The sequence below is a fragment of the Toxotes jaculatrix genome, chromosome 3 (assembly GCF_017976425.1).
Source record: "Toxotes jaculatrix isolate fToxJac2 chromosome 3, fToxJac2.pri, whole genome shotgun sequence".
Taxonomy (NCBI): domain Eukaryota; kingdom Metazoa; phylum Chordata; class Actinopteri; family Toxotidae; genus Toxotes; species Toxotes jaculatrix.
In genome coordinates, this window is record NC_054396.1 from 10,042,419 (window position 1) to 10,054,601 (window position 12,183).

The following is a 12,183-nucleotide window of genomic DNA, read 5'->3' on the forward strand; positions in this document are numbered from 1 at the left end:
AAAAAGGTCATTTTCTAACACCACTGACAAATAGCTGACCTGTATGATTAAACTAATTAACAAACTAATAACCAACTAAATAAATCACATGTGTCCCAGCCTGGTTCAACACTTTCTGCGTCCCCTGGAAACACTTCTGCTGTCTTCAGTGCCACTTGCAGCATGGTACAGTAAGAACATGCAAACTCAACACAGAAGAGCCCAGACCGGGGTTTGGACCTGGAACCCTCTGACTCTAACCACTGTGCCGCCCATAGCATGTTCTGTATTTGGTTGTGCTGTGTGTATTTGCAGCACGTGTTTATGAAGTTGTTTCCCCAATTTGCTTGTGTTTTGTGTTTTTGCATGTGCTTCCTTAAGTTGTAGTGCACTGAGCTCTCTCAGCCACCGTAGTATAGCCCCCACAGTGTCACCCTCCCACTTGCCTTTTCTATCAGCTGGCACATTTCTACAGTATCCATACTGCTACAACAGACGGGCTGCTGACTTCAAGCTGTTCCAGATCCACACATGCTGTGCCTCCCTCTGCCCCACCACACTGCAGAGACTCTGGTGTCCCAGGTGTGCATTAAGTGGAATCTGGATTAGGGACACCTTCGGGGGTATCCAGGTATCCCTGGAACCCCCTTATGATGCACCTCCTGCATTTTATTTGCATAATAAGCACAGTTACTTCAAGCAAAATTTTTCTGTCTGGTGGGTAAGAGGCCACCACGATTGTTAAAAATCCTTAGCCTAAATGTCAAGGCAAAAAAAAAAAAAGTATGAGAAACCAAAGGAGTTGCCTGGGTATAACAGCCACACAATGCTTTTAAAAATATGAATTGAGGACTGACCACTGGAAACTTTTCTTTCCTTTCTTTTTTTATTCGCAATTCCTTGTCTCAGACCAACAAATACTATGTGAAAAAGTCAGAAATAATTCTCTCTCCTTAGCCTCCCTCTTGCAAAACATGATGATACTGATTGTGGGGCTGTTTTTTTAAATACTCACTGAAGTTTGAATGGAAGGATTTAAAAATGTATCTCTCTGCTTTTGAAACCATTCTTCAGGGAAAAACTCGACTTCGCTTTGATATCTCCAAACTAAAATTTCTTTTATAGCTGGTTTCCTGTACACAATAGCAAGATTTGTCCTTTGTATGGCAGAATAAACCAGCACACCGAATACAACATGAGTAGTAACACCTGAGGACATCATTTACATCATTTCCCCTTTCCTGACCACAAAACATAACATGGTCAAGCAGAATAACTACAATGGGACAAGATAACTGGACTTGCACTGCAAGTTTTCAATGTGCAATGTCGATCAGAAACACTTAAAAGTTTTTGACTCTGACTAATCAGTGACTCAAATGTATGTTGCATGGTTAGAAATCTTTAAAGTTTGAACAAGTGCTCAGACAATCAAAACCAAGAGGTTGTTTTGTTCAAAAGAGTCAAAAAAATCACTTGAGTAGCTGAAGCTGATGTTTTGCTGCTCATCATCACCGACCTCTGTGTGTACGTGGTTTGCACCTTTTAACAGTCGCTGAGGTCACATGGTAGAGGTCGTAAATTCAAACTGCTAATGTGATTTTGAAATCCCAAAACTATCCCCACAGTGTTGGTCTTCATGCAGGGTTTGATTTGGAATACACTTGTATTAGCAGTGGAAGGTTTTTGCTACATAACATCGCTGTGTACTAAGCAGTTCTTCAACATGTAGGCTTACTAATGTTCACAAAAAGAAGTAAAAAGCATAGGGTCAGTATTAATCGTGCGACTATAATGACTCTCATACGACTTCTTTTCATGTGACACCTCAGTGTGAATCGTGCACAGAGGTTAAAGACCAGATTGGCTGGACACTGTGCTCCGTTTGTCCCAGCAGTCTTATCTCAGCAAATCCTTTGATAATTTACCACTGGCTCTGTAGTAGTGTTTTAATATATGTTATAATTTCTTTTGGAAGATAAAAGTTGGTCTCAGAGTTGAAATTTCATTTGTTGCTGCCAGTTTGTCTGAAGGTAAAGCCGAATACAAAATAAATACATGTTTTATTGGACAGTGTAACAACAATGCTGACTCTGTGGACTTTGGGTTTCTTGTATGTGCAGATTTGCCACCACATTTCAATAAAAATAAATATAGATAAATGGAAATGAACTGAGGCAGTGCTGTCTATATTGAAGTTTGATTTATTTTCTAAAATATGTTACAGATCAGATAAAACATGTATATTTTACCACACTCACTGTCAATAACACCCCCCCCCCCCCCCCCCCCCCCCCCCCAAAAAAGTCTGTTTAGAAATAAAGTCTTTCCGTATCATTGCTAGTTGTTTAGATCGAGCCAGTCAATCCCCCAGCGTCCAAGAGCAAACTGGTTTTCTGGTATTTCTCATTTTGTATGGGTTTGGCTATTTGTTACATTTAGAGTTTGGAGCATGTTTTCCTAAATGTCTGTGCTTTCTCTCTTATATGTGGTTTTGCATTTGTAGCATTTGCATTTGGAGTGCGTTTCCCTTAATGTTTGTGCTTTCACTCTTGTGTGTGTTTTGTCCTCAGGGGCCACCATACATTAGCCACACTAAATTTTACAAAAACAGTGCAGATAATACTCTCTCCAGCCACACACATACTCAAGCAAACTGACGCACGTTTACACACTGACAGACATAAATAACTACACACACACAAAACAATCCCCTGCAAAATTACCACACACAACACACATGCTCTCTCTCTCTCACACACACGCATACATACACACACACACACACACACCTATACACCTACACACACACACACACACACACATTCTCTCTCTCTCTCTCTTCTCTGGCAGTTTTGCGTCAGTGCTAAGACCACAGGGACGGTTGACATTTCACTCTGGCTCCGTTTCCATTCCCTGTGATCACAGCCATGCTGCCTCGCCTCCCTTAAAGGTCACCGTTGTTGTTTGTCAAAATCCCAACAAAAACACACCATGCAATGCTCTTTGTGTGTAATGTGTGTGTGTGTGTGTGTGTGTGTGTGAGACAAACACACACACACACACACACAGAAAAAGAGGTGAAGTTTGTGTGTTTAACTTATGGAATCTTGAAACAAGGGTTGTCAGTCTTAACCAGGGCTGTGTATGTGTGTGAGCAGCAGGTGTTTGTGTGTTACTTTGGCTGCTGGCTCACTTTTGTGTTGCTGATTGTTCAAATCCATTGAAATCTTGTTACCAGTGTCAATCTAGCACAATTAAAATAACCATGTGACTCTAATACAGCTTTACTTTACTTTAGGAAGGTTCAACAAAGGACATGCTTAGTCAGCTTGAACAAAGGCAAATATTAAGCAAGACATAAATCTGAAAAGACATCATAGATTGTTAAGACAGTTTCAGCTATACATGTGATACAATTGAACTGAAAGCAGCATTAAGTGCAGGGATTTACAGGGATTTACAAATGACCATGGGTAGTTTGTCACGACCCTCTGATGTGACTCATAGGAGTTTGCCAACAGGAGGTGTACTGGACCTTCATCGTCATGGCAATAGTGATGTAACCTGTAGAAGCTTAAGGTGGAGTTTGTAGCTCTGCATCACCTGACTTCCTCCTATGTTCCCATCATTATTATTATTATTAAAACAAGACTCCAGGAAGTCATTGTGCCCCTAGCTGCCAAGAAAAGGTTACAGCATGTGCCTAATCATGAAAACACAAAATGTTTTTTTTTGTTTTTCATTTCTGTTTTTCTTAGCTTAATCAGTGAGCTTTAGAGACACTGGAAACTTTGAAAAGATTCAGGTACTTAACATATAGACATGAGAGATGTATTGATCTCATTCTCAGCAAGATGTATTTTCCAAAATGTCAAACTCTTCCTTTGACTAAATCCTAATTTGATGCTTTTTTAGGTCATGAGCACATAATTTGTTAGTAAAGCCGTGTTAATGCTCTTTCACACACAGATGTAATGTGGTCAGAGAAATTTTGATAGATTAATGAACAGTTAAGTGGGGTAGGGGAGTGCAGATCATCTTATTAGACTATAGCCAAAGAGCCTCTGGATGTACATGTACATGTGTGATACCAGAGTCCTGCAGACCAGCCAGACAAAGTTGCTGACCAAAGCTTTTACTTAGAGACATTTTAAAGGTGACCTGATTAGGCATTGTTGCAGCTGATCCACATTGTAGCTGGTTTAGTGCATCTAATGACCTTTAACGTGAATGCAGTTGATGTAGATCTTTGACAACTTTCCACATTTCAGTAAAAGTACATCAGCTGCAGTGTAACTCATAGTTTTCACTGAGCAGAAAAGGCATTTGTAATGTTACTTTAGATTTGTCTCAGTATAGGCTGTTGCTTTCTTTCTTTCTTTTTCCTTGTTAATGTTGGACACGAAATAGATTCGGCTGATCAACTTCAGCATCAGGGGACATGCAGTGCGTGTAGTAACATCATCGTCTACAGCACCCAGACTAAAATAATAGCTGCTGTGTTTGGTTTCAGAGCACTAATTACTTTTAACAAAGTCTGTGTGCTGCTAGTAAATGTAGGTGGTTGAAATACAGCTGTTTGTTTGTTTGCCTTTTCAATGTGGGCATGGTGTTTGGACACACACACACACCTATATATAATTTATTATATTTCCACTCTACATGTGCCATAAAATGCTAAAATCTCTGACATTCGACTGTACTTTTCCATGATATTGATCAGTTTGACCATTTCAGTCACTGAAATTATGTTTGCTGTTATTGTGATATTTCCTAAATCAGTGGAGATTACTGGTGTAACCACGTCATTTATGTAGCATTACGCACAGCATTTGCAGCTTAAACTGTACATACTATAAATTTTAATACAGAAGAAGGAGAGGATCTAGTGTATCTGATTTAAGAGTTGTTATTGCCCAGGTAACAACTAAATGGAATGCAAATAAAAATAATATGCATATAAAATGCTTCCATTTTGTTGTCATCCTTTGGATTTTATGCATGTTCTGACATAATATACAGACAAATAAATCAAACAAATTACTTTAAAATGAATTCTCCAGCCAACATTAAACAGCCATGCCATTGTAAACAGCCATGTGTGGGCGCTGGAATTTTAAGTGCTGTTTGGGCTGTACAAAAAAAAAAAGAAACTCTCTTCAAACATTACTAAAAACAGCCTTAACCTAAAACACTTTTAACTTCCAGGATCATTCATCTTTCATTCGTCATGAATATTGACTTCAAAATCCTCAAATGGATGTCTTTTTTTGTCTTGTTTCCTTATCCACAATTTGTTCAAATGCTCATATTTATAATGTCTCATCAAATTGTGTCATTGTGTCAGTTGTGTTATTCATGTTTGTCTCAAGGGTTCCCGCATAAATCATACTCCCCTTTAACTAAACACTAAAATCTATCAAGTATTCAGACACTTAACACACAAAAAGAAACTTTTTTTAAGTGCTATTTTGGCTGAAAAGGCACAAAAAAATACACAGAGTGGTGCAAAAACATTGGAAACAGAAGTAGTTTCTTGAAAATAAATTATGAAGGCTGAGAACTTTAATTAATACTTTTCAGTGTAGGGGTAATTTAGTTTGCATTTCTAATGGTACTCTATCTTTTTACATGGGTTCCTGCTGTGTGCACAGTTGCAGTAGCCTTAGGCGTTTAAGATCTGTGTACAATTGTAGTGTTTTTTTTCTGCACACTTTCTCTACAGACCTGGGGGGAACTAGGGAACACTAGTCTAATATTACTTTATATTCCCTGGTATTTAATCTTCTACATTTCTCATCAAACCCACAGCGCAATGTCAGTTGTAACAGGAGGGAGTCTATTTGATTTAAGGTAATTTGGGATGTTGTCAAAATTATGATATTGTTTATGTGGGCAATGTACTTGTTATAACTGCCATGCAGAGTCACATTTCCTTACAACACTGTGATTTAAGCCCAAGGATGATTGCTCGTGGTTGTTTCTTGCAGAGAAAGAGAGAGAGAAAAAGACAACTCTGCCCAAATTGCCTTGAAAAAAAAATGAAGAAGGGAAAAAAAAAACAATTCAGATGAATGATTGACACAGCAACCAATTCATCACAATGAGAGATGGTGGAAGGTACCTGACAACCAAAAACACTGAAGGTAAACATGCACACACTGCGCTTGCAAGCAGACACCGACACTGACTACACGCGTGCATAAATACACACATGCGCAGACACACCCAAACATGAAAGTAGTTCAATAGCTATTACAGTGTAGCTTTGTAGAAATTTGGTATCAAATGATTGGTGGGATCTGCTGCAAGCAAAAAAAAAGAAAAAAAGAGTTGCAGCTGTAGTGTTTGTGTGAGCATGTGTGATTAGTGTGTGTGTGTGTGTGTGTGTGTGTGTGTGTGTGTGCAGCAGCAATCTTGTGTGTCTCTTTGAACGTGCAAGTGCCACCCCCCATCTCTCCTCCCTCTCTGTCGCTCACGTCCATAGCCATTAGTGAGGCGGCCGTTGAGGCTGCCTTGTTTTGACAGATGCTCACTCTGTCCAAATGCATCTCAGAGGACGTTATGGCGCTTGTCACTCTCTCTCTCTCTCTCTCTCTCTATTTTCTCTCTTCTCTTCTTTACACTCATTCTCACTAGTCTTCCGTGGACCATGCATGACTTCAAATACTTTATGTTTGGTCCACTCTTGTTTAAAGTATTGAGAATATTATTCTCAATACCTTACTCACATGCATACACACACTTTTGTTATGTCTTGTCCTCAATCTCCATGAGATGATGTTCCCTCCTATGATATTGTCTATAAAGCACGTAAATCAAGGTTGCCAGTGTGGGTGCACTGAGCGCCTCCAGGCCTTGATGTGGACGAACCGGAGTGAACCATGTGGCGGGTCAGCCATTCACTGTTTCTTCCCACTGGGTGCCTCAAGGGTGGGGTTTTGAAGTTGGAGGGGGGGGGGGGGGGGGGGGGGCGGTGTATACGACGCGAGGCAGAAAAGGTCTCCTGGTCATCCAGGGAAACCACTGCCGTAGCGATGCCACAGCAGTAAACTACCTGGACACAATGAGGACACTGCTAATGTGGACAATTGATTGGCTTACAGGACATAACAGGACTCATGTTGATGAGCAGGCTTGGGATGGAATATAAAATACATGCCTGTATACTGTACCTGATGAAATTCGCTAATTAATTCAGTGGGTTGATGGGTACACTTGATGAAAAGATTGCCTTTTGAACTGTATGTAACACGGGGGCGGTAGATTGCTGTCTCTTGCCATTCACCCTGATTACAGCAATTCCAGCTGATGTTATTGATAAGTGATAAATGTTTAATTTTAGACTGGAGTTTCATGGTAAAAAAAAACGTTATTAAAATTTGTTTTTCTGCCTAAAGGTTTCTTTCAAAAACCGAAAATCATTTATGACAGCAAACTAGTGCAAAACAACATTCATTTGCACTCCAAAAAAGATAATTTCTCAATGAGATTTCCAGCTACACCGCACACATTTGCACCACAGCCACAGAATTATATTAAGCTTGTGGTTCATGCAATCATACAAATGCACAAATATCCAAGTCAAACTCCCCATGGCTTATAGATTCATGCTTATGACCCTCTCCATCATTCAGCCCTCACTCCCACTAAATCATGCATGCAAGTCTAAAAACATGCCAGCTGCCCCATACACATACATCAATTTATGTGTTTGCCCTGGAGGGAGTTGAATCTGTTTTGAGGGAAGTTTGTTAGAAGTCAGTCTTAACCTGTTCCCTCTTCAGTCCTCGCATCTCGTCTCTGTGCTTCTAGCCAGGCAAAGGTGACCTTGCCCTGAGGATTGAGAAGCACAGAGCTGCACCTCTTCTCCCTGTCGCGCCTCCAGTGCGGCCTCACTGCGGTGACTTAAGAGAGGGGAGAGGATGTCTGTGACTTTCTCTTTGAGTGCCTCTGTGAGTGTGAGCGTGAGTGTGTGTGTGTGTGTGTGTGTGTGAGTAAGAGCTGGCCAGGCTTCAGGAGGGCTGAATCACACCGTCTGGGCTCTCTGTTGCATGGACAGGGGTTGGCTTAGGGCTGAGAGGGTCCTTTACGCCTCAACACACACTCTCCCAGGTCTGCACGCTCTCCTCGATCCACCTCACAAATGGCGGGGTGATGAAAGGAGACATGCCAATACATCCAAGATTTCAACCACTGCTGGAGAGAAGAAGGAGTGAGTGGAAAAGTAGGAGAAGAGTAGAAGTAAATGAAAGTGAAAAATGTTGAAAGAATGCTTGTGTGAATGTGTGTGTACACACGTGTACAAGATTGTATGTGCGCAGTGAGACAGGAAGTGCGAACACTGTAATCCAGACAATGAGCGCAAATGAACAATGAATCACAGTGAAGACAAGTGGGTGAAAATAAAGAGAAAAGCTGAAGTGACTTCATGTCCACAGTTAACGGTATATTTTCTTCCACCTTGCCAAGGAAGCGCCTGCTAGGCTGAGCACAGAACGAGGGGTGGGGAGCAAGGGGGTGGGGGGTGGTGGGGGGCAGAAATGAAAAGGTTGGGGTCAACTTCATCTCTCTGCTCATATTCTCCACTCTATCTCACCTCAATCTGGCCAATACAGACTCAGCCCTGGCCTGAAAAGTTTTCCCATTCAGATTCCTAAAAACCAATCTGGTGAACTCCATTTCCGTTCCCTGCAGCTGACCACAAATAGTCCTCGCGGGCAGTTGAGTTCAATGTGTCGCATCAATACACTGTTTACAGGAACCCCTGAAAGGCTTTTTTTTGTGGAGGACTGGCTTTCTTAACACCCTTGTCCCCGTCTGAACCATCTGCTGACAATACGGATATTAGATGCAATATGAGCATTGCATTGGTTAAATGTAGCTGTTGAACGGCCAGGCTCATTGTTTCCCCTTTTTTCCATTCTTTGTGCAAAGCTAAGCTAAATGGCGGTAGGCTGTAGCTTTATAATTAGCTCACCGACACAAGGGTGGGATCTCCTCGTCTAACTCCTGGCAAGAAAGCGAATAAATGTATTTCCCAAAACGCTGAACTATTTGAGCCAGGTAATCACATTGTGGTCAGAGAGTATAAAAGGTACAGGTACACAAAAAGAGACATGCACACACACACAAAAAAAACAAAAACTGACAAAACAAGAAAAAACACTAAGCACAGACTGAAAACCGATAATAACACCAAACACACCAGAGAAAATGAAAAAAAAAAAGATAAAAGCTAGTACATACACCAGCATACAGGCACATTCAGGCACATACACTTCTATTTTGTCTCGCTACCTCCTGGCCTTTCCCAGCATGCTTTGCTGTGATGGGTGACTTGATCCGCATTCCAATCCCAGCACACGCCTCTCTGAGGAGCGGCGATGTCACTGGAACATAGAGGAATAGAAATCAAATCTGTTTGAACTGAGAGTGAGCGAGGGAGAGTGCGCCAGAGGACAAGGCAGTGATAACGGATAAAAGAGGAGGGGGAGTAAAAGAATGATATTTGAATTATGTAACTCAGCTCAGGGATGATTTGGACGATTCCACCGTTGACACCAACATCATTTCTCATTACCTGAGAGCTGTGTGTGCCCGGCGCTTTGCCTCGTCCCGTGAGTCATTTCACACAGCTATCAGAGAGAGAGAAAGAGAGAGGGAGAGAAGGAGAGAGGGAGAGAGGGAGAAAAAGAGCAGAATGAGGTGAGATGTTTGGGAGAGGAGGGACAAAAAGGCTGAAAGCACACATTTGTTCAAACTAGAAATATATGAAGCTGGATGTTCGCACATTTAAACTGATGTAGAAGATTGATTCTGTTCATGGGTATTTTACATACTGTAGCCTGCCTCATATACACATCAACCAGCTGCACATAAAAGAATGAATATCGTACATGTCTGTGTAACATCACTGAAGTCATCGCACAATGGATGCACCATTGTCTCGCCTGCTTTGTGCTGATTACAGACAAAAGTAAAACCTTTTACTCTAAAAAGCACATGTGACTGGGTGTCAACACATTTTGCTGTCAAGATGATGTTAATGGGTTGAAATCAATGGCCGATCAATATCTCCTGCAAATTCGACATGGGATAAATTGCACTGTATAACTCGGAGGGACTGGTGATTAATGTTCCAGATTGTTCAATCGGCATTAAGCAGTAGCCATGCGTAAAAGACTGGATAGAAAAATGGATGCTGCTTCTGATAAAAAAGGAAAGGCTCACTGTATACTGTGGAAGGGATATTACTTTGATAAGCCAACCACATAACAACACTGATGTTTAACCTCTTTGTTTGAGGTGTTTCATTGTCAGCATGACATTAACATAACGTTAAAATTTGGTTTTAAAATGTGATCAGTTATAAACTAATGCAATCAGTATTGTTACCTGTACTCCTCAGGCATTCAGACCAAAAACAGGCTTACAATAACGGGGAACGCCACCAATTATACACATCGCAGTCTGTTGACAGGTGTTACCACTGCATATGAGGAAAAAAAGTTGTAAAACCTTTAGAGGCTCCAGAGGGGTGGATCTGATCAATTGCCTCAAGTCGCAGCACACTACACACACTTGCACTCAACATGCTTGACTTGTGCCAGTCTTCTCCTCTGCGCTGTGTCTGTGTGGGGGTGGTTGGTGCATGGCACATCGCTTAAAATAGACATTCGCTCTCTTTGCAAGTGGAGGTTGACAAAGGAGTGAGAGGGAATGAAAGCACATGGGGGAGCGAGAGAGTGTGACAGAGACAGGGAAAGACAAAGACGGTAGAAAGAAAGAAAGGCAGACAGGAAGACACAAAATCTGCCTCTGCACCAAACTAGTACTCAAAGGAAACGAACACACACATCTGTGCGAGTTTGAAATGGAGCTGAAGATGGAAAATGAATATTTCAGGTGAGGGGAATGAAGCAATTCTCCAGGATAGTAAATGGGGACAGGTGCAGGCAGCAGAGACGTAGCACAGATGACAGACACAAAGCTACAAACCTTGATACTGTACTTGTTCATCTGATGAAACAATAGCATCTGAACAATATCTGTAGATTAGAATCCAGTCAGCATTTACAGGCTGAGCATATTACACAACACTGCTCTTCTGCAAATCCTTTCAAATACATCAATTTCCAAAATGCCCTTTTTATGTTATGTAGTGTGAGACAAGATGAAACAGTTATTCAAATTTTTGTCACTGTGATCATCATTTTGTACTTACTTGGACTATTTTGTAGGGTTTTTGTAAAGGATAACAGATATATGAGGTAAAGTCACAGTAGAATATGAATAATCATATATATCAACATCAAAGGCCTGATGGTTCTTCATCAGATGAGACTCAACTTGAGATGACTTTGAATCTGGATGGCAAAAAAAAAGTGAAAATGAATCACACTTTACTCTGGATGGATGTTAGTACATTCCGTCATTGTTAATCTCTACTCGCCAACGCCTAAAGTTGAGCAGTCAGCAGAATGGAGCTGGCTTGTGTGTCATCTCTCTCTCTCTCTCACTCTCCACCCTCCCCCAGCGGCACACATCTTCCCAGTGCTTAAGATAAGTGACAAGACATCAGAGCCAAAGAAGTGCTTTAATGCCAAGAGAAAACTCTGTGCCCGTATGTGGGTGGATGCCTTGTCGAGTGTGTGTGTGTGTGTGTGTTTGTGAGTGAGTGAGAGAGAGAGAGAGAGAGCATACATGAATTTCTGCAAGGGCTAAATATTCAAATGTGTGCATACGATACCACTCTATCTCGTTGTGAGTGTACACACGTTTGCCTCTACTGTAAGTTTTTTGTGTACAAATGCCAGTGAGTGTATGTTTGTATGTGCATGTGTGTGTCTCTTCTTAGTAAGGTTATCCATCACTCCAAGCATCAGATGACATCACCACCGACCCCCATCCTGCAACTCTTACCCTTCCACCCACCCTGCATTCTCCACTCTGATGGGTTGGATGGGTGCCAGCACCCACCTTCCTCCTCCTCCTCCTCCTCCTTTCCTCCTGTCCTGCATTTAACTCAACTCTGCTGCTCTTGCAAAAGTGCTGAATCATCACCATTGGCCACAGTATATACACGGCTGATATGGGTCAGGTGTGGGGTGTATTAGTGCATGGCTGTGCGTGTGCATCCCCTTATGTGTGTATGAGGTGGTGGATTTGTAATCAATACAGTGACACCCCCCTCCAGCC